Genomic DNA, 23,500 nt, shown 5'->3' with positions numbered 1-23,500 from the left:
GCTAAATATGTTAAGCTTGAAATACCTGCCCACAGAGAAGAGAACTAGAAGATGAGAAGTTTAGTGCACCTGTTGGAAGCTCAGCTGGCATCAGCATTTCTGGTGATGCTGTTCTTCATGCAGAATCAGGATCCAAATAACTCAGAGTTAATAGCCTGCGGAGATACATATATATTATTTTTTCGACCCCATACTACACCAAAGACAGAATCAGCCACGACACTTCTGGCTACAAGTCTCTAGTATAACGTGGTTTCCCCATACGCTTAATACCCTTCTGCTGTGTCAAGATCTTGTACATGAAAGTGAATGGTACAAGTTACAGAAATACAGAAGTGCTTTCAAATAGTAATTGGAGCAATTACAATGCTCCCTGAAACAGCTTTAAGTGGAATACTGATAAGAATGCCAAAATCATTAGAAAAAAAAAAAAGTTTTGTTTAACCAGCCAATGCTTCCAGATCAGAAGAGCTAGTTTCTCACAATAGAGAAACTTATCAACCAAAGGATCGGTAGTTTCTCCTATCAGCTCTCATCTTGAACACAGCTTAGCAGTACACACTTCATGTTCTCCATGGTCTTCTGAATAAACCTCATTCCACTTAGAACCCAGGAGAGCCATCAGCTTCTTTAGGGCTTCTTCTAGAAGGTTTGGCCTTCACCTGCTTTCCCCTGGGGTCAGCACAGCCCTTCTGCCAGTATGAACTCCATGCAGACCATGCCTGGGATCTCCCCGTTGTTGGCAAAAGCACAAACAGACCTTAGAAAATTCTCATAAGAAGGTGATCCACTTTAGCCCTTGGCTCACTCAGAGTGCAGATTCACGATGTTTTTAGGTGTAAGTTGCTGCTGTAACTGATATATTCCAGGGCTGGGGCAAAGCAAGGGAGGACACCTGCATTACTGCAGTCAGCCAATAAAGAACTGGAGGGAAAGCATGCAGAGGTCAGACTTATATTCTAGTTGCAGCAAGCACCAAGTTTGTTTCACAACCTGTAAAACTACACCATAATGAACACCACCAGCCACCTCCTGCCCCCCAAAATCGGGAAAGAATCTGTGATCTTATGCATTACATTGCCATTACGAACATGACAATTTAACAATTTGGTAACCTGTCATGAACTCTGAACATTTATATCTCATCTGTAAGCAGTTAAAGTTAAGTGTTTCTCAAACAAAACGCATGGAATAATTCTCGTTATTTCTGTCTCCATAAAAAATGCAGTGCTAATACACCAACACAACTCCTGATTTTGCAGGGGTTAGCGTAAGGGAACATTTTACTCTCCCCACAGCCAGCCAGCAGCTGAAGTTGGTAAGTGAGAGCACTAAACTTCCTGTTGCCATGGAAACGGAGCTTGGATCAGTACAAACAGATTTCAGAATTTAAAACCAAACCACTCTCCATCTTACAGTCTCTGCCCCAACAGTTGTGTACCTGGGAACCAAGGATTAGGGACATCTGCCATAGACAGTAGTGATCTAGTAACGCATCCTGCCCCATGACTGCTGCTTTTCAGTTAGAGGTGGCCATCCCCTCACAAACTGTGCACCATAGGGGTCAACTGAGTGGCAGCCAGCCAGATACATTTACTAAACATGACAATATTCCAAAACTGCATTTCCCAGGGCAGAAAGGTTACTAGTTACACGATGTTGATATGTACAAAGTAACTGCTTTACAGCCCAACTCTGAACCCTACTAAAACAGGGAAGTATTTCCCTGAAACAAGCACAAGAGAACCATTGAAAATCTCATTTTCATTGTTAAAACACCCCACCAGAGAGCCAGAATAACTCAGCAAGAGAAGTGAGAGATTTCTAAACTGTAAAGATCCTGTCCTTAGGCAAGAACTGGAAAAGGTTCATTTTATCACTGCTAATCCAATGCTTCTGCAACAGCTGCTGCCCAGCACTACAAGGGACAACTCCAACTTGTTGATTACAACTGCAGGATGCTCACTGACAGCTAAGACAATTTACCAATGGTATTTATGGTTCCCATTCCTTGTGTTTGGCAAGAGCAGATCAAGAGTAATTTTTATTTCTTTTTGTAGTATTTGCATTGATTTTGCAACTGATGACAACACTCCATCTGCTCTCAGACAGTTTGGTGCCTCTGCCAATTTCTTCCCAAACATATTGCTTTCTCCAGGCTTCACCAGGGTTGTTCTAGTTCAAACTGTTCTTTTACCAGTTTTGAAGGGGCCATTTCAAGTTGAGAGCAAGAACTTGCAGTATGAACGTCTAACTCTGTGTCCTAATCACAGGGATCTGCAGACAAGCAGGTGGTACTTCAAATGACACTGCCGCCCCGCAAGATCGCCACCTCCAGATGTCTGAGGATATGGCCAATTACTTCAACAGAGCCATTGGTTCCTGAAATAAAAAGTGTCTTGAGGCCACTTAAAAGAAGCAGAATTTAAAAAGAATCAACCCAACCATTTCTCCTAAGAAAAGCCAAAAAAAAAAAAAAAATGCCCCATGGAAGTCAAGATTTTGATCAGCATTTAAAAATGCACCCAGGTAAAGTAAATTCCTCTCAGACTTGCTTCTATAGCAGAGGGGATTTTTTTCGTATAAACATTTGGAATTCGACATTCTTACACAGCAAGCTGAATTCTACTGCAAAACAGTGTAAATTCAACAGACGGAAGGAATCAGTTTACACTTGTTTGCCCAACACCTTTCATACACAGGGTTAAACATCAGAGAAATTAGCAAAAAGAAGATTTGAAAACCTGAATATTTTAACTTTAAAGGCACTTATTAAGGCAGAAGCATACACAAATAATTTCACTGTTTTCTCTAGCTTTTATACAATAATCAAGCTACCTTTACACCATGCATAGGGATTTACAATGAAGTTATTCCCCCCAAAATATGATAGCTCATCTTATAACAGCAGATAAGTGAAAAATAATCTCCCAAAATTCATGTACAAAACTATTTTATCAATCCACCACAGAAAAACAGATTGCAAGGTCAGACAATCCTGAAGAGTACTAAGCAACAATAACTTCCAGCAGCTCATGGAAGAATTACAAGTATTTAAACCCCCACGGGCTCAGATAAGCAGCAGTCTGCTCATCTGAATGTTTCATTTGAAAGTAGGCAAGTAGGTTAGTATGAAATGGTGTTCCCAAGCAGTAATTCCAACAGGATGAATGCAGAAGACGAATGCTTTAATCCCTTTCATACAGTACAGATGTATGTGGATTCATTTACCATTAGGCTCTGCCCAGAGACAACGTTGGTCTGTGGCATGCAGGTTGGATTAGATGATCTAAACGCTTCTTTGGCATAAAACCTGTCTGAAATCATCTATACTACTTGTTGACAGCAAGAGCTGTTTTGTATGAAAATAGTTTGCTTGTAAACATAATAATCCTTTCTTCCAACAGTTTGCTTTTTCTTCTCGTTTCACCAACTATTAAAAAAAAAAAAAAGAAAGCAAATTGTGGCAGGTTAAAGAAAAAATCATCAGGTGTCAACCTTACCCAAGTCCTGAAATTTGTCCATGATGCTTTTAAAACCCAGGACCACAGTGCTAAGCCTAGAAAAACAAGGGATTTGAAATAAGCCTTTTTTCTTCTCAAAGACCTACAATACGTAAGAAACTTTCTTTTTCTTTAATTGTAATTTCTGAGATAATTGCTGAAAAGCTAAAAATTTTGAAACGACCACCAACCTCTTTGCACGGAGGCACTAGACTGAGATTTGCCTTTGTATCAGGAAAAAAAAAAAGACCAATTCAGCGGCTACATCAAATACAGCAGATTGTTTTGGGAACCTAGTTTTTAGAAGATCAAATTTAGCTACTCAGCTTTAATACTCTTGTTTTTTGAATTAACCATATGTTCTGCAACATTTAGAGACAGACAGACCTAGTAAAGTAGGATGTCAATCTCCAGGTCTTGGCGGATAAAATACTTCTACATATGCCAACAGACAAACAGATCTCAAGGCAATATTCAGCTCTACCAACAAGGAAGTCACATTGCTGATTTTTTTTTTTTTAATGTAAACTGTGGTTTCATTTTACTCAATTAGCAAGAGAAATTCAGGCCAACTCAGTACGCATCTTAATCAATTAACCCCCAAAAGGGAACAACCTTAAAAGACTTTATAACAAAAAGAGTTCCATTTACAACAGCTGTAGCTCAGATCTTAATCTAGGCCTTTTTAAGAAGATTACCAGAAATAATGCATGCTGTTCCACTGGTGCATGGTAATCGTCAGTGTAAAGGAAGTGACAAATTCTTAAGTGAAAAATAGAGGTAGAAAGCACCCCAAATGCAATGATAGATATTTTTAATGTACAGGTACTGTGAAAGTATGGAAGTGTCTTTTTCTCCTACTTGAAGGGATGTACAGAAGCACACAAACACTCCATTATGTCAAGATACCAAAATACAACAGGATTTATAGGTGTTGCTTGACTAGTGAACTTTAACAAACACTTTAATAAAGTGATCCCTTTAAGGCAACACACCATCAAAAAGCCATTTGTTTCAACAAACCATCAACATAAGTGGATAAAAGATGGCCAAAGTAGGCAGGCTACAGAAACATTTGACAAACTCAGAGTTGACAAATCTTTTAATACCCTTCTCCACCTAAAACCTGCTTGCAACACCAATATGTACTTTGCATATTGCCTCCAATACGAAAAACGCTATGGTTTGCAACCGATACTAACTTTCAGAGATTCTGTTGTAGTGGTATGCCCTGCTTCCACAGCACAATCAGTAATAAGGGCTTGTTGGTCCCAGACACTTAATTCTGACATCCCAAACCTTCTTACTCCCTGTACAACAGCTTTGGTGATAAGCCTGGGTATTACCGTAAGGCTGGTAGCATTGCAGTACTAGCAGTATTGCCTAATTCAATCCTAAATGAAAAACTGGAACACCACATCCCTACAGACAAAGGGCCTTCTACAATTAACTTTTCTATACCCATTTGTCAAGAAAATCTCAATCAACTCTGGTAACATACTGATACAGGCCAATTCATGTGTTCTCTCATTATTACATACAAAAACCTGCATTCACAGCACATCTGCTTTCCGCAGCACCAATTACTGTTATTTGGGGAAAAAAATGGTAGTGACACAGCTCTTCTGCAGCCTACCTCAGCTAGCACTGGGTCAGTGCTTTTGGCATCAGCAAAATATGTGCACATTGATGTGTTCCATGCTCAGATTTCAACTGTGGCCACTTCTCCTTAGGTGACAGATTGTCATTTACTGAATAAAGGTGCTAAATTATTGGCTTCTACCATGAGCCTGAAAGCAGTTAAGTCAAGTCGTACCTTTTTACCCAAATGACAAAGCAATTCCTCAAGAAAGCATTCTGACACTTTGCAGTGACTCTAAATCACTATCACATTTTGGTTTAGAAAATAGAAAAGTTATTAGGATTGATAAATATAGATGTATATGACTAAACAATCAGCAGGAGATGCCAGAAAATACTGCAGCCTAAGATTTCCCTTTAAACCTCCCACGATTCAGTTTAGGCTCTCTTAAGGGAACTTTTCATTTACCGATTCTTAATTAAGAATCTTAGGATTTTAAAATTCAGGTTCTTACACATAAGTAAACACATGCTGTGATGCTTATATTTGCCAGACTTAAAGAACTATTAGAACTATTAGTAAAACAGCGAAGAATTACCCCCCCCCCCAACTGCCATTAGCCTATTCTAGCATTGCTTTTGCCAAAAAAATGCTAATTTAAAGAAAGAAAATAAGGTTTTCATCTGAAAGGTACACCAATCCACATATTCCATACAGATTTTACAAATTGTGTAAAGTTTATGCAGAAGGACTTGAAATGAAGTCTTCCCAGAGCTTTCTTTTCTCCAGGCTGAACAGCCCTGTCTCTCTCTGCCTTTCTTCACAAGAGAGGTGCTGCAGCCCTCTGATGATCTTTGCGGCCCTCCTCTAGACTCACTCTAACAGCCCCACACCCTGTGGTGCTGGGGGCCCCAGAGCTGGCTGCGACACTCCAAGTGGGGCCTCACAAGGCAGAGCAGAGGGGGACAATCCCCTCCCTTGACCTGCTGCTAGCCACCCCTCTGTTAGGTGCAGTTGGCCTTCTGGGCTGTGCAAGCACACACTGCTGGCTCATTCTGAGCTTTTGGTCCACCAGAACCCCAAAGTCCTCTCCACAGGACTGCTCTCAATGAGCTCTTCTCCCAGTCTGTCCTCGTGTCTGGAACTGCCCCAACCCAGACGCAGCACCTTGCACTTGGCCTTGCTGAACTGCATTGGGTTCACATGGGCCCACTTCTCAAGCTTATCCAGGTGCCTTTGGATGGCTTCCCTTCCTTCTCTTGTATCGACTGTACTGTTCTCATCAGTGACACCGGCAAACCTGCTGAGGGTGCACTCAATCCCACTGCCTATATGGTTGATAAAGATATTCAACAGCACCCATCCCAAGACAGTCCCCTGAGGGACATCACTTGTCACCAGCCTCCACCTGGCCATTAAGCACGACTCTCTGGGTGTGGCCATGGAGCCAATTCCCTATCCACCAATAGCCCACTCCTCAAGCCTATCTCTCCCCAATTTAGAAATAAAGAAGACATGTGAGACCATGGCAAAGGACTTACAGAAGTCCAGGTAGATACCACCAGTGGGTCTTCCCTTGTCACCTGATGCAGTCGCTCCATCATAAAAGGCCACCAGATTGGTCAGGCACCATTTGCTCTTGGTGAAGCCATTCTGTCTGTCTCAGATCACCTCCTGGTCTCACATGTGCTTTAACATTGCTTCCAGGAGGGCCTGTTCCACAATCTTCCCAGGCACAGAGGTGAGGCTCACCAGCCTGTAGTTACCCAAGTCTTCCTTTCTATTATTATTATTATTTTATTTTTTTTTAATAGGAGTGATGTTTCCTTTATGCCAGTAATTAGGGACTTCTCCTGACTGCCAACTTTATTAAAAACTGTTCTTTTGCTCCCACTTCAAAGCCTGTAGCTCAACACTGATTTAATCACAGCGGGGCAGCAGTAGGGTGTTTCTTTAAGTCTCAGTTATTATCTGTGAATTATCAACTTGCCTAGGACACAGGCTGCAGAAGTCTAAATACATGGAGGAACTTCCACACTTATTCCTTTCACAAAAGAAACAGCATCTAAACAAGCACACCTCAAAATCTGGATCTATTACTAGGTATGTTTCCCACCCCCACATGCACCTTAATCAAATATGCATGCACAACATTCATGAATCCGATCTCATTGTCCCTTTCTTACAGGAAAGCGTATTTTCTATTATACACACACTCCTTATGTCTTTCATCATGTGAATGTATAAACCGGTTTTTGGTAAAACTATCCTGAACAAAAGGATAGTCTTTATACTTGATGCATTCTGAATTATGATCTCTAGTGTTTATTGTGTTTATGATTTTTTTTAGTTTAAAAAAGGCACTAAAGTATTTTAATATATAATATCTGTGGCAAGTTTCCCTAAAGCACGATTTCTGCTTGTCTACTGCATTTAAATACAGAACCATTAAATTCTATATAAAAATTCAGCTTCTTGAAAGCTAAGAATTTACCTAAAATTTGCAGAAAGGTCACATCAACTTGTCCCATGCCAGCTTTTTAAATAAACATTCTGCATTAGCCAGAAAAATGAAGAGAAAGTCTGAGAGATTCTTTATTAATCCAGCCAAAGTTCTATGTTCTATGAAGATAATTCTATGAAGATAAGTGAAAAACTTTACCAAAACCCACTTAAGACCAAGGATGCATGGTACAAACACCCCTTAAAAAAAAAAAAAGAGAAAACATCACAGAATTTGTCAGGCTGGAAGAACCAGTGAGAGCTCTAGTCCAGCCTCTTGCTCAAAGCAATGACCACATTTGATTCAGATCATGTTGCTTTCACCAAGAAATGAAGATGGAGAAGTCTCTCCAGAAAATCAAACTTCTGACTCTTTACGTACCTAACACCTGACCCTAACAATGATGCACTTCAGAAAGCACTCATCAACCTAGCCCCAAGCCAGTGACAAATCCTGACCTTTTTCTTTGTTAAGTACTTTTACATTTAATTAAGTTCAGAGCCATTAAGTTACTCCAGTTTTTCAAAACATTTTAAAGGCTTTAAAGTGCCTTTAAAGTGCCACCCCATTATTAATGCTTAATGCATTTTTAATCAAGTTATATTCACTTACAAGTGAGTCACAGGTAAATCTATACAAGCAGAGTTGTAGCCTAGTCTTAGAAGACAACTAGTGTTCTGACTCATTTTAATAAAGCTACTGGGTCTCTCACAGCCAGGAAGCAGTGTTTTTAAGTAGAATAAATTAACTTGAATTTCATGTGAATGACATGTAAATAAATTTGCACATTGTTTGTAGTGTGAATTGTCAATTTATTTCCCTAATTTGAGATACCATGCAAATCAGTTATCACAAACTCAAACAAACAGACAAAAGCAAGCTTACATAAGAAGTGATTTGTACACAATATTCATTTGTGGATGTTGACTTGAATAGACTCACAGCAAGTCACTGTTTACTTCATTCTCTACCATTTATGTCTGATTCTTCAAATACACCCAATCAATAAAGGCTGAAGCTTAAGAGCATCTCATATAAATACCAACATACAAAAAAGGCAACATATGAGAATAAATGGCATGTAAAAATGTGTTACTTTGTCACTATACTTAAATAGACCCATGCTTTAGCCTTAAAAAAAAAAAATAATCTGTTAAGTGTGTAGGCTTGTTTCAGATGTAGATCCCAGGAGGCTTAAGAAAGTCAACATAGGTGATTTGAGATTGTTGGGAATTTCAATACTCATTGAACAAATACTGGCACACACACAAAAAAACTGCCATCATGGTATCTATCTTTGAACATTAACCTGTGATCACAAGACTGCATCTCCTCTCTCCAGACTGCTTTCCAGGTCAAAAAGTGACAGCATAAGGATAGGCAACTTGGTACCACACAATTCTTCAACAGGAACAGAAAAGGTCAGAAGACAGGCTTCTTTTCTGATGGACTTCCAACAACTCAAGAGACTGCAAAGACATCCTTGTGCTCCCATCAACAAGTACTAAGGACAAAGTCCAGGTAAGTGAACCCAGTTCAGGTGGAGAAAAAAGTTGCAGTCACTTCCTACAGGTTATTCTTCCTCCCAGGGAACTCATTCTGCAGAAGCTTACGTAAAGATTCACCATATACCTTCATGTTCCCAAAGAAAGTTGATTTTGGATTAAGATATTACATTTCGTATCAGTGGAGTTATGAATAGAAGTCTTAAATAAAAATATGCACACAAATAAAGCAATAAAGATTTTTTATTTTTTAGATTTTGGAATAACAGAGAATTGAAGCAAAAACCTGAAGTTTGCATGGGAAGAGAGGCAAATGTAGGCACAAGTCATCAATCCAGACACACCAAGTCTCTGCCTTGGGTTCACACATTGTTAAATCACCCTGAGCAGAGAAGTACTACCAGTACAAACAGTACTGTTACAAATTTTATAGGTGTGCTTGGCTTTAGTTTCACTGAAATTAAGTCACATGAGCAAAACACAGAAAGAACATACCTCATCGCATCTAGAGCATTAGTGCTAACCATGCCTTTGTGACAAACAGAAACTGTATGGCCAGTGTGGCCAGCAGGGCTAGGGAAGTGATTGTCCCCCTGTACTCAGCTCTGGTGAGGCTGCACCTCGAGTACTGTGTTCAGTCTTGGGCCCCTCACTACAAGAAGGACATCGAGGTGCTGGAGAGAGTCCAGAGAAGGGTGATGAAGCTGGTGAGGGGTCTGGAGAACAAGTCTTACGAGGAGCGGCTGAGGGAGCTGGGCTTGTTCAGCCTGGAGAAAAGGAGGCTCAGGGGCGACCTTATCGCTCTCTATAGGTAACTTAAAGGAGGCTGTAGCAAGGTGGGGGTTGGTCTATTCTCCCACATGCCTGGTGACAGGACGAGGGGGGAAATGGGCTAAAGTTGCACCAGGGGAGGTTTAAATTGGGTATTAGGAAGAACTTCTTTACTGAAAGGGTTGTTAGGCATTGGAATGGGCTGCCCAGGGAAGTGGTTGAGTCACCATCCCTGGAGGTCTTTAAAAGACATTTAGATGTAGAGCTTAGTGATATGGTTTAGTAGAGGACTTGTTAGTGTTAGGTCAGAGATTGGACTTGGTGATCTTGGAGGTCTCTTCCAACCTAGATGATTCTGTATGCATCTCAGGCTGATAGAGTACAAAGTAAACAGACACCCTGACAATGGGCCCAGCATAGCAAAACAGAACTGAGAGGTCTCCTTGCAAAACAGAATTCAAGAATTCAAAGGACACTCCAGTTTACTACGATATGGATTTTTAAAAACAAAAAGATAAACAGTAAAAGCTCGCAAATCAGTATTGTTGGTTCCTTACTTCGTGAAGGCTTTTGAAAATCTGTATTAATTCTCTCTCAGGAATAAAGACACTGCAAGGAATCACATCACCAAAACCTTTTTTGAAAAGGGCTATAGTAATGCACCTAAAGCAAACTACTCCCTAGATCTGCCTTTGCTTCAATGTCTCACTTCATTATCAAGTTCTTCAAAACGGACCCACATTGGGACTTAGAGCTATTTTTCTAATGTGTCTTTCTGAAGTGTCATATTTCAGATGACACCTCAACAATCACAGGATTGACTTTATTAAGACTGGTTGCAGAAGTCAGTAAGACATGGAACACGACACATAGCAACACTACAATGCTAGACATACAGAAAGACTATTTTGAAATTCTGTTGGGTATAAGAACACAAAGCCTCAAAGAGTTCTGTATGTAAGATAACAGTGCTGACTGATCATTACAGATACCTGCTTTGTAGGGAAGGCTAAGGCATAAGGAGGAGGAAAAGATACTGTAAAAACTAGACAGGAGTGTCTAACATGCCCTGCCACATCTAAGTGCCCTCTCCTAGATTACACTTGACATACCTTGTTGATTCTAGCCCTTGCAGATTGTGTAAACTAACAATTCACCAGTATCTCTGAAACCAATAACAAGCTTGTAATCTAAATACACTCTTCTAGGCTGCAGCTATGTCAGAAGTGCTATTTAGGAGAGGAACCTTTTCTTTGACACCTGCTCCTTAAGAGGTCGTTCAGAGTGCTGTTGGTAAGTGCGCCATAAGAACATTAAGCTTTAGATCTTTCTTTGAACTCCTTGCCTACAGAGATGCTGCAGTTCAACTATGTGCACACAGTTATCACAGGCAAGGTGCTACATAAGTCACATTAGCTTAATGTCTTGGGCAGAAGTATCCTCCAACACTACCTGACAGCCAAAGCGCATAGGCAGTTACTAACAGTTACTGTGGCTCACCTCCTAGGTGTCATCTTGTTCATCTACCATAACTTTACATCTGTGCATTTGAAACTCCAGAAGAGCACCCTGCTGTTAAGCATTTCAGAATACTGAGAGAAGTAAGTGGTCATGTTGACATACAAGTTAATTGAGCACTTGTTTGCAGAGTAGGACTTTATTACAGTGACATCTTGCTGGGATCTCCCTGACTCAGGGTGAGACATACACAAGCGAACTGCTGGTTTAAGGTCTAATTAGTCATCCAGTAGCTATACCAAACTTCTCTCTCATTTGCATGAGAAAAGTTGCTGAGTAGTGGTTAGATATCTAAAGGAGGTTCATTCTGTAATCTTGTACTAGGGCTTGCATTATGAATGACACATCCCAGATGATTCCCTCTTCAATATTAAGACCAACTCAGTGAGATTCTCATCTGCCCACAGCCCTTCCAATCCCAGCAAGAAAAGCCTCGACAGTACTGCTGTATATAACATCACACACCCAAGAGATTGAAATACCATCCATTGCTTCTAAGAAGTCTTTTTTTTTCTTCTTCAAATGAGATCCCAGTTTCAGATGTCATCCAAAATTATGTTGGCTCCATTTCACACATGTGCTTGGAAGCACATCTTTCCTCATAAGCCCCAGACTTGAAACAGAAGTCCTGTTGAGCCTGAGCCTCTAACAAGGGGCCATGGTCCATAGCTAGGAAAGCTATGGACCTAGCTAGTTAGCTAGGAAAGCACTCTGTATTCACAGAAACAGCCTGCCTGTGTTGCCCAGATTGAGCAACAATATGCATTTTTGAGAACTGGGGGTTGACAAGAAACATCCCAGCTTCCCAGACATTACCCACCTTCTTCATGTCAGAGAAGGTTTTACAGCAGGAACATTGGGAGGACACTTCAGCTCATGCAGCATGGTCTTCCCTCATTTCATTGTGTATTCTATTATAGCAGAACTGTCTTCTGCATACCACATGCTTAATGTCCCCGGGAGAAAGAAACTGACTCTTAAAAACAGCAAAAAACATTGAATACTATGCTCATCCGTACTAGTCATGATGAAAATGGAGATTAATTTGAAATTTTATCTTCCAAAGTATAGTTTGTCCTGAGATCATGATAGGTTATTAAAGTAAATCATAGTCAGGAAGCATACAGATAACGAATTATTTAGGCTTCTGCATAAAAGCTTAGGATGAAAAGTGCAGAGGGCACTACAAAATAGGGAAAAATATCTTTCACATGTATATTTAAATAAATCCAGTCATCTTTACTACTACCCACATAATTAAAGCAAATACGTTTTTAGAAAAGTTGAGGTAAATCATTTAAGTCTTTCAGAAGAGAAGACTTGTTTAGAGGTAACACTATTTCTCAAGCAATTAGAAAGTCCTAAGTCTGACAAAACTTCATTATAATTCCTTCTATCTATATTACACTTATAGCACATAAAAACAAACACACACACCCACCAATATAAGTCATTAGCATTTTCTACTCAAAAAGAGTTTGAACTTGCATGCTCTTACTATAGCAGTGGTTTATGCTTAGAGTGAGAATTAGGGCTTCTATTACAAGTAACATGGGAATACTGTAATATGCAAGTATAACCACTGTGCTGACTTACCTCTGCTGAGGACAGATATTTTTGCAGTGACAAGTAATAGACATAGAATACATCCACCTGCCATAAGCATTTTCGTATTAGATTCAAGATTTAAAAAGTTAAGGAATTTGACTGCTGCACATCTGTAATGGTTGATATTTCTAAGCAGCTCACTCCTGGAAAAATAATTTAAGGTGAAGAGTGAGAGGCTAAAGCAGCAGATAGGTGAAACTAAGCATCTTGTCAAGAAAGATTAGAGGTCAGTGAAGGACAATGTGAGAGAGGGGAGCAATTCTGGAAAATTCCTGGCTTGAGTTTCCTATCAGGATAAGGCAGATTGCTGCCCAAAACAAACAATCTTCTGAGGGGCAGAGGGAATGAGTCCTGACAGGATGTCAGAATCACAAGTGGACAGGTGCTCAGTGTAAGCTAAAACCAGCTCCAGGCTGGGGAAATGGCAAAGAAAGCGTCCCCCCACCCCTGGCCCCAAACAGCTGGGCAGTGGGGGAGTTAAAGGCATATCTCTATCTGCAGCTGTGAGATTTGAAGAGAGCATTCCAGTATCTCTCCCTCCCTTCCAAAAACAAATACTACACTGCTACCACAAACACCTTTAAGGCTCATGAACAAGTATTTAGGAAGAGTCAAACAGAGGGAAGTGGCAGTGCTGTCAGACACACAGAGCACACAAACAGTCCATTCCAAATTAGAAGCGTTAACAGAAGGCTAGCAGGTGCCGTGGGAAATTGGCAATGCGGAGTTTAGGACAGCACATTTTAAAGAGGCACAATGCAAACTGTACATTGACCAACGCAGACAAGGGGAGGCAATGATCGGCTACAAAGTCACCCGTAATGGCCGATGCAGGAAGGGGACTATGCTGGGCCCGGGACTCAGCAGGCCTGCGCTGTGACTCCAGCTCTGCCAGTGGGGGCAGCCCACTGGCCGCACGCTCCCGCCATGAGAGGAGGACAGGGCTCATCTCTGGCCAGGCATTCGAGCAGGACCTGGCAATACAGGTCAGGATTTCATGCAAGGCCTCCTGTTACAGTAGTATTACTGTAACATCTCATTGCTGATGATTTGTTTTGCAGTGCCTCAGAACAGAAGACTGGCAAGCCCTGAGAAACTGAACACCCAGAAACTGTCTTGCTAAAAGTTTAAATAAATCAAAACATGCCACTTGAATACCTTATAAAGCATGGTTCTTAGCTTATGGTGAGAGCCCAGCTCCCTGTCACCTTATCTAGGAAGAATGAGCCTCTTCCCTTTGCTCCTGATACAGAACATGACCCCTTGTGCACAGGGCTTCGGTTTATTGACAGCAGACACAATCTAGCCTTCCCTTATGGCTCTTCCCTCCTCTTAAAGGTATGCCCCCTTATCTTCTAGACTTGCCTACAGAGACAGCAAGCTTCACCGCCTCATTAAAAAGCAAGGGGCAGATAATCAGCTTTTCCTACTGGTAAGCAACAAGCATTGGGAAGAATACTATCTTGAGTTACAATGATGGACTGAGTTTTTTTGCACTAGATCACCCTTGCAGATATCTTGTATCTACTTGTATTAAAAGGCCTCTGAGAAAGTTCTTTGACAATCTCATGCAGCATAGTTTAATCCCATGGACTGCTGCTGTCTTTTATATTAAGTTGGTTGCTTTCTGGTCTGCTCTTGGGAAAGAAGGAAAGGTCACATACCACAGATAAGCTTTTCACATATCATTTCATTTTGTCACCCCCTCCCCCTAAGTCTTCCATTCTTGGAAGGCGCAAAGCCCAAACACTTTTATTTACATTGTATCTCAGTTTGAAATAAAAGCAAAATTTAAAATATGAGTTAACAAGTAAGCTGGTAAACAAGCACAGGAACTGCAGTACAGCAACACTGGTAATAAGAAAATGACTTCTCTATTCAGACTATTTTGTAAATTCTTGTTAATTCAGTCATTTTCTGACAGATCTTCTTCACCAGAACAAGTCCTAATGAAAGATTTCACTAAGCTATTTCCCAGCTCCTTCAAAATCATTGTTCCCTTGTATGATAAATAGCCTTTGTTATCTCTTTGGAGTATCAGGTTACCAATTCCAATCCCATTAATAGCATGAAAGCACTGCGCTGTATTCAATGACTGTTACTCCTGTTGCTCGTCTGTGCCAATTCCACTACTTGAAATACACAGCATCAAGCATGTAGCTATTCATTAAAAGTTTCTGTCCTCGCTCCCAATGACACCAGTGCAAAGGCTTTGATTGACCTGAAGCCTTGGATGAAACCCAAAGCAAGCATTTATACCAGGGGAGCAATTCTGATGAGTGAGAACATGCTTAAAAGAGCCACACAATCACTTTCTGATGGGCATGGATAAGGGCATTCCATTACTGCCATATGTTTCTCTTAGCACGCCAATTATTCTAGGTAGTAGGGCTAAATTAATATTGCTAGCCATACAACCTCAAAGGTGCATTTAAGCTATTGGTACCTTGATTCCCAATACCGTCTTTTATACCTTATTAGTTCTGGCATCTTTCTACTTTCTTCTTCAGAAAGAGTCTGACACGTGCAGACATCTCCTGAGTTCATTACTGGTTTTCTTTCCTTCGCATGTCACATAGAAGCAGAAGAAGCAAGACAAGGATCAGAGATCTCACAGACCTTCAAAAGACACTTACCAAGAGACCAGGCAAATTTATTAAAGAACAGGGGGAAAAAAAATGCTCTCCCCCCTACTGTAATTGAAAATTGCTTTCTTTATCCCCCCCCCCCCCCCACACACACACTTAATACCACACTAATCAGAATTAACATTAGCATTAGTCTAATGGAGAATAGCTATGAATTCGCTAAGTGCCAAGTTACATGCTATGGCTTTAAGCTTAGTATTAACAAAACCCACAAACTGACAATATCTACTTTTTCTAAAGGAACAAAGAATGCTTTGCTCTCAACTTCTGTAGGAGGCTGTCACAACCAGTATAAGCACAGCGGGAAGGAGGGAAGGGGGGATAAGCAAAAGCTGGCATGATTTGCTGAAGATTCCCATACAGGCTAGTGACAAGAACAACAGACCCTCCAACTCCTGAAGCCACACTGTCTCCCCACTTTGGCACAGACGCAAAACATCTGGCTGCCCAGTGGAATTACAGACTTTCCTTATCCGTGCTCACAAAACTGCTGACTGACAATAAAATGCAAAGTTTCAAAAGGTTGCTCCGGAAACTCCAAATCCCCTTTGAACAACGGCTTAAAAACATTGTCAAACACTTCAGGAGTCAAAAAGTCTTCTAGCAAAAAGCTTTCAGTTCAGTTGAAACAAAAGGAAGTTAGAGATCCTAAGATTAAAGGGAAACTCACAATAAAGCACCACCACTGCCTCGCCATTTTAAAACTGGATGGTCCAGAGACACAGCAAGGTGCATGCTGGAAATACATCATTGTGCACTGTTGCAGGAAGGGAAATGAGACAAGGTTACACCTAGTATAGCTTGCAAATGGAATAAATGAATTCAGACTACAACCTCAGCCCTCAAGCAAGGGCAGAAGCTGAATAGAAGTCAGTTACATTATGCATTTTGAGAGGAAAAGGAATGGAAGTTTCTAGAAGAGGCAGTAAAGCATTAAAACACGACATCTCAAAATACCAACAATTGCCGACAACAGGCAGAAAGAACTCTCTTCTCAGAAGCGTGTCTCATCACAATACGAAGGCAGGAGTAATACTACAGCAGACGACAACATCCACACTTGCCTATAGAGCTGTACCATTTGTTTGTTGATGTAAGAACAAATACTAGAGCATCTCACAATTTTTCAAGGCTCAAGCATCTTCTTAGTGTACCTGCATGACCATATTCCATTCATAAAGGAACTTAAACCCTCTTAAATGAAAAACATATTACTGTTTCAACAGTATTAGACCCAATCCTCAAAATTAATGTTAGTCCCACACCAAAAAATTTCGAGAACACTCAGAAGTTATCAGTAGTTCCTTATAGTCTCCCTGTTAAGATTCCCCTGATTTCCAGTATCTGGAACTATTGAAAACACACAGGGAACAATTTTAAGATTCATTGGCAACTATGAGTTGAGATCTATCTTACACAGTGGACTCAGACATAAGAACTTAGAGAAAAATGTAAATTATAATATTTGGAATTAGTAGCATACTCTTGTATCATAATATACGTACATGTACACAGTTTCCATTTTTGTTATTTTAAACTTTGTTACCAGGGGTTGAACTACAGAATATGTCCGAAACTCCAACTGATACATTACAATATAATTGACTCCAATATTAAGACAGGTGACTTTACTGCTAGTGTTTTGGAACTAGACTTAATTCAGCAATGTATTGTGTTCAGCTACCTTCGCAAGCACTTGAGTGGTTTGTTAAATATCCCATATACTTTAGGAAAAAAAATGCTAATAACATTTATTCATTTGAATTATAGATCTGGTTTATTGCACATGAAAAGGAAACTACAGAATTGACCTTCTGTCCTCATTACCATTCTTCCCTTCTTGTGCTAAAGATAGCATAGAGAGTAAAAATAAATAAATCCTCAATAGCATTAGGAATTAGACAATGTCATGTTGAAAGATACCCTAAATGATGAGCCTTATCTGTTCTTGCTGGCTGGGATGGCAGGGGGCTCTTAGGGGGAAGGCAGCATTTAAGTGTTCTCTAGGTGGTCTCTTCGTAGCCAGCTCCATTTCCAGCTGTAATTGCTCGTCGGCCCTAACTGGATGACTGAACACTCTGGAATAGCTCAACAAAGTATTTAAACAGATGGATGGTACAGGCCACTGGAACAAAACTCGTTTTTTCTCTGGCCATGGCTCTCTTTCAGCACATTCCTTTGAAGTCTGTGCCACTGAGGAATCAACAACAGCTGAGAAACATGTGTTATCATACAACATTGAGCACAGCAACAATATTGCACAGCAAGACACTTTTGTTCAATAACCCCAGACTATAGGGAAGCATTACAATGCTTTTTGTTATTGGTAAACCCTTTTTCCAAGCACAAGAAAGTAAACAGATTCCTCCCCCCTGTAAGTAGTAACTCTAGGTAAAAAGGTGAATTAAGCACATTTCTGAAGAGCCTCCCTTCCAAAAACTTACAGCATGCATCTTCTCAATTCCTCTCAAACATAATCACCTATCTCCGTATTTATGTTACCACAACAACAACCAGAAGCTTACAGAGATTGAGCAAGAGTAACAGCAGATGTGACAAGTCCTTATAAGCTATAGCTCAAATCCATTTTCCTTTCCCAGCAGGGTAAGGTCTCTGATCTCAACTTAGAGGGTAAAGAACCAGGGCGAGCAGAAGCACTGCGCAGCTTGGCATGCACAGGCAGTTCTGCCCTCTCCCCATATTTTCATCGGTACAGAGAGAGATGCCATACAATCCTCACAATAGTAAGAGTAGAAAACAACGTGACTATCCTTTCATTAGCCAGCAAAACTATTATTGTCAAAATGTGAAATCACCATACACTTTGCATGGGGTTTTAAAGGATAAAAAGAAATTAGTTATTTGTGGAACTGAATCTGTACCTAGACTGAGCTGCCCACAGCGTGAGAGCAAGGAGCTAGCTACATGCATAGGCAGGAGGACAGCAAGTTATAACCTACAGCTGATGAAGCTGCATAACAGCAAGTTTCTACAGAATCAAGTCTCTCATTCAGAGCAGAGAGAACTACTTGCAACAGGATAGAGCCTTGTATTTACACAGCATACAAATATCAAATGCTACAGGAAGGCAAGCACTGAGATTATAGTATGTCCTGTTATATTGTAGAGTCACATCTCCTGGCTTGAGAAAGTTAAAAGAAAAATCTAACATTTCAAACAAGCCCTAGAAAACCACACAGCATTTACATTTAATTTCTAGAGATCTTAAAGACTTAAGAACCCAAGCAGAGACCTAAAATTAGAAAGCAAACAGAAAACCCCACATGCACTAAGCCAATCTCATAATTACAGAGTTAAAAAAAAAAAGCCAGAAAATGCATGCATTGCACTGAGTGGGGTCCTCAGCCCAGCCCCCATGAGATAATCCTCTACCCTGCAATTAAATCTCATGGGGTTTCTTTCTGCAGAGCAGTAACTATCAAATTCACACACCGATTAGGTACCATGGATGAAGCATGCACTGATATCTCGAAGTTATACAGGGGTTAAAAGGAAACACTCTCAAAACTTTTACAGCAATGCAAAGTCTTGTGCACTGTCACTCAAAATGAATGCTGATTATCAAGAGTTCTGCTTTACAACTTCCTAAGAGCAAATATTAGCACAAGAGTAACTATCACCTGACTAGCATTCAAAATATTACCACTAAACAGCAATATATTTGCACATAATTATTCTTAAAATCATGTGTAAGAGTACTTAACAGAGATTCCGTAAATCTCCATATCCTATGAGGTGCAGGTAGGAAGACAGCTTAGGTAAAGGGCATACTGCCATTCGATGGCAGAAGCAGGAACAGGACCCGTGATCCTCAGCTCTCAGCACTGAACTTGAGCAGCTCCATCTCCTGCTTTCCAGCTAACGTGTTCCTCTCCAAAGCTTCTCTCAAAAGGGTTTAAGAAGTAATGCTAATCATCTTAATTTGTCTCTTTGGAATTATTGGTGGTGTTTCCAGACACAGTCCATGGTACAGTTTTAAGAGACAAACTTCTTGTTAATGTTACTTGCTACTTTTCCCCCCATCTATTTTCCCCGATCCCAGAGATTTTAATCTTTTTCTTTCCTAGATGAAAATGAACAACCACAGTCAAATTCTGTTATGTTTGTGGTGGTGGGAAGGATGGAGAGGCTATCTTAGCTCTTACAGTTGGTCCCAAAGAGCATGCAGCTGAACACTAGAAATGACAAGCAGTTATTTCTATTCCCTCACAGCAAAAAAAAAAAAAAAAAAAAAACATTGAATTTGCAATGAATTGCTAAGACACAAGAGGAAATACTTCTTGTTTAACATCCAGCCTATTTTCTAATTAGATATTAAAGTTCAATATGAAATTGTATTTCCCCCCCGTCCTTAGAGAAGGTGGAGAAGGGGGTGTTGGACTTACTTTGCAATTTAACCTTGTGGTCTTTAGGAATGACATCTGTCAGGGGAGGTAACAACACAACCCAGGACTACACTCCTTCAATTCTGACCTAAGGAGTTCACATTATTGGTAAACTCTATTTTTCTAACATCAGGCTTTGCTTTTACAGCACAACACAATCACAACACTACCCAGCACAATTAACTGAGAGCACCAAAGCCCTTAAACAGGTGTCAAGCAACTGATTGACTTACTCTGCACAACACATCCTTCATCTGAATGCATGACGCTGACTGGAGATGAGACAGAAGCTTGTGAAGTCCAAGCCAGACTTCAAAAGCCACACCACAGAGCTTTCTGTCACGGGTGTAGGTAGTTCCCAACTATCCTGCTAATGGGGCAAGCTCTGACACAACTGCAATTTTCAGATGTAAAGCGTGACAGGTGTCATTCCAGAGGGGACACAGAAATCCATAACCTTCCCCCCTTCGGATTCTCCCCGGCAACAAAGCCCACAAGCCACAGACCCACATCCTGCTTCACTGGCACGTGAAACCAGCACCCCACCGACAGGCGCGCGGCTTGGCATACGCCGAGCTACGACAACAGCCCCAAACAGCCCCAGGACCAGACCTCCGCACCAGTGCTGCAGGGCGGCACGAACCAAGGACCAGAGCCCACTGCCATGCCCTGTGGAGCTGGTGCCTCCTGACCGTCCCGCTGCTGAAGCTCTTCTCATCAGTGCTCTCCCCTCCACCCAAACATAAATAAATAAATAAATAAACAAACCTCATGCATTCCCTGCTGGCAAAACAGCTTTTCTTTTAATTTTTTTCTCAGTGAGGGAGAGAAAGGGGAAAGGAAGGGTTGGGACAGGAATAAAGGAGATTAATCATGAAACCAACCGGCACTGTCTGCATAGAAGGGGGGGGGAAGGAAACACCAAAACCAAACAGTCCACGTTGCAAAAAAAAAAAAAAAAAAAAAAAAAAAACAGAGGGGAAATTATCCCGCTGGGGACAGCTAGCGAGGAGGATAAGAAGTCCTGCGAAGGCTTCCCCGAGCACGAAGAGCTGCCCAACTCCGCTCGCAAGGGCGCCGAGCAGCACCCTCGACGGAGGGAAGGACGGAGACCAAACGCCGGGCAGGGAACGGGAAGGGAGAAGCGCGGGGGCAGGGAAGAGCCAGGCGGGCGTGAGGGGGAAAGAGAGGGAGGAAGGAGGAAAACAGAGCCGAGGGCAGCCGGTGAGCGGGCAGCCAGCTCTCCCCCGCCGCGCACTCACCGCTCCGCCGCCGGCCACCCGTCCCGCGGCGGCTCCGGGCAGTGCCAACGGCCCCAACGGCCGCGGCCCCGCCTCTGCCCCGCGGGGAAACGGGGCGGGGGGACCGGGGGCTCGGCTCGGCTCCGCCCGGCCCCGCCGAGGGCGGCTGCAGGGGGGGACGTGCGCGGCCGCCCCCGCCTCCTTCCTGCCTCTGACCCGCTCCCCTTCAGCGGGGGAGCCATGTAACGGAACTGGGACGCCAGCGCGGCATTGTGGGAGCTCTTAAAGCCGCAGCCGCACGCCCACCCCCGGCCCTGAGGCACCGGGGACGGGACGGGACCGAGCGGCGGGGCCGCGGGTTGGCGGCGGTGGGGCCCCGGGGAGGCCGGGCCCCCTAAGGCGAGGAGGAGGAAGAATAGGGAGACCCCCAGCTGGGACCTGGAACTGGGTTCTGTTGCTCCCTCTCTTTCCTTTTTTTTTTTTTTTTTTTTGAAAATTTTCTCTCTCTCTGACTTTTGCCTAATGTTTCAATGTTTCTGGGAAGAGTGAGAATAAGCGACTGAAACGTGGAAAGCCGGCAGTCAGTGTTCGCTATTGTTTCCTGCGTTGGGCTTTTGATGATGGAAAATTCCCTGAGGGGAAAAGAACAAAACAAAACAAAACAATCCCAGGGCAGCAAAGAATCTTGAGCAAGAGGCTATTTTTGGCTGAAAGTTTAGAATAAGAACTTTTGATCAGTTCTGTGATTGTACAGCTTGGAATAGGAAGATAACTGTTTCTAAGGCGAAAAGAAAAAAAAAAAAAGAACTTGAGAGCTGTGATTCACAGACTTTACTGCTGTCTACGAATGTTCGTGCTGGGTCTGCTCTCAGCTGCCTACAGTGGTGACACCTGGCTCTTTGTGGGGCTGGTGGCCTTCCCAAAACATCCCCTGGATGACGTCCAGAGGCTGGGAGACACTGATGGTTTGGGAAGGAACCTTTCCAAGAGAACTCCTTCGGCCGTTCCTTTTACCACTGTTAACGATGTAACATTCTTCATGGCTCAGAAGCGCAGCATGGCACACTTTGATCAAAATGCAAGCACAGAAGTATCTGCAAGATTTGGGCTTGGGGATGCTTCTACAAATATTTCTAGTTGGTGTGGATGTTGCATTGCAATCACATCATAACCGTACCACTGAGCACATTTTTCATAAGCACGCCTGGCAAGGCAAAGTTCCTGCTGAAACAGTTTTCTGGAGACAGGGATGACACTTTTAGGTGTGACCTGCACCTAGGCCTTTCATCCTCTTTTTTAGATGGGAGGAGGTGCTAAGCAGTCTGTGTGAAAGGCCTGAAGCACACGAAATGAGGTATGGTTAGGAAGAAATTACAAATATCTGTGTATAGAATCATAGGATATCCCAAGTTGGGCATCTGTCATGTGATCTACATGGTCAGCTACATACACACCTTAAGAAAAACAAACGCTAGAGAGATACCTCTGGCAATGCTGTTGGTGACCAGTTTTCCAGTAGTCTACAGGATGAGATTTGTTTTTGGAGCTAGAAAGAGCCCTGACATTTCTCATATTCTAATGTTTTATTTTCTGTGCTTCCCTCTTGTAATGTAGTTTTTAAAGGCACTGAATATAGCACGTGTCCACTTCTTCAAAATAAAGTACATGAAATTTCAGAGCAATTTTTGCATGCATTGATAAGCCAAGTATGTCCAGGGAGGGCATCAAATACATTTTCAGGAGTGATTTTTTTCCCTGTCAAAAACTGAAAACTTTGGAGAGGTGAGGTGGTTTAAAAAAGGAGGAAAAACAAATCTCTGTGTTGGGATCATGTAAACATGTAGCATTGACCAAGGTTAGCTCTGAGGGGGAAGATGACTGCAGCCATTTAAGAAAAATGGGGGAAAATAGCCTCAAGTCCAGCCGTAAAATAAGGCTAAAATTGCATAAATACCTCCTCCACTATGTAACACAGCAGCCTGGTTGTTCTTTCAGCCATACTGAAAGAACAAGACACTTTGTTTCTCCAGAAATTTATGAGGAAGATATGATGGAGTGATGCTTAATTATACCGACCAAGGACAAGACTTTGTGTAGTTGTAGGATGTCTCTGCTGTGGCAGTCAGTTCCTGGCTCCCAATGCCCACCCCAATTGTTTCCTAACTTAATTGCACTATATTATAATCCTAAAATAATTTGTTTCATTCACCTTGAG

At 41.8% G+C, this 23,500-nt stretch overlaps 1 protein-coding gene across 3 annotated transcripts in view; it reads right to left on the bottom strand.

Moving 5' to 3' along the window:
• The window catches only part of RASSF8 (Ras association domain family member 8), an 88,165-nt gene extending 66,640 nt beyond the window's left edge, over positions 1-21,525 (bottom strand). The window contains exons 1-2 of one of the 3 annotated variants that reach the window (XM_068655911.1): positions 21,307-21,524; positions 70-155 (exon numbers count right to left, since the gene is read on the bottom strand). The gene's annotated coding sequence lies outside the window, so the exon portion shown is untranslated. Of the gene's footprint in view, positions 1-69; positions 156-21,306 lie in introns of all 3 variants that reach the window. The other 2 variants (XM_068655919.1, XM_068655902.1) reach the window with 2 other exon arrangements.
• Positions 21,526-23,500: the final 1,975 nt, after the last annotated feature.

This window comes from Anas acuta, chromosome 1 (assembly GCF_963932015.1).
Source record: "Anas acuta chromosome 1, bAnaAcu1.1, whole genome shotgun sequence".
NCBI lineage: Eukaryota > Metazoa > Chordata > Aves > Anseriformes > Anatidae > Anas > Anas acuta.
Note: the sequence above shows the minus strand (reverse complement) of the source record. Positions and strands in the feature narration are given on the sequence as shown.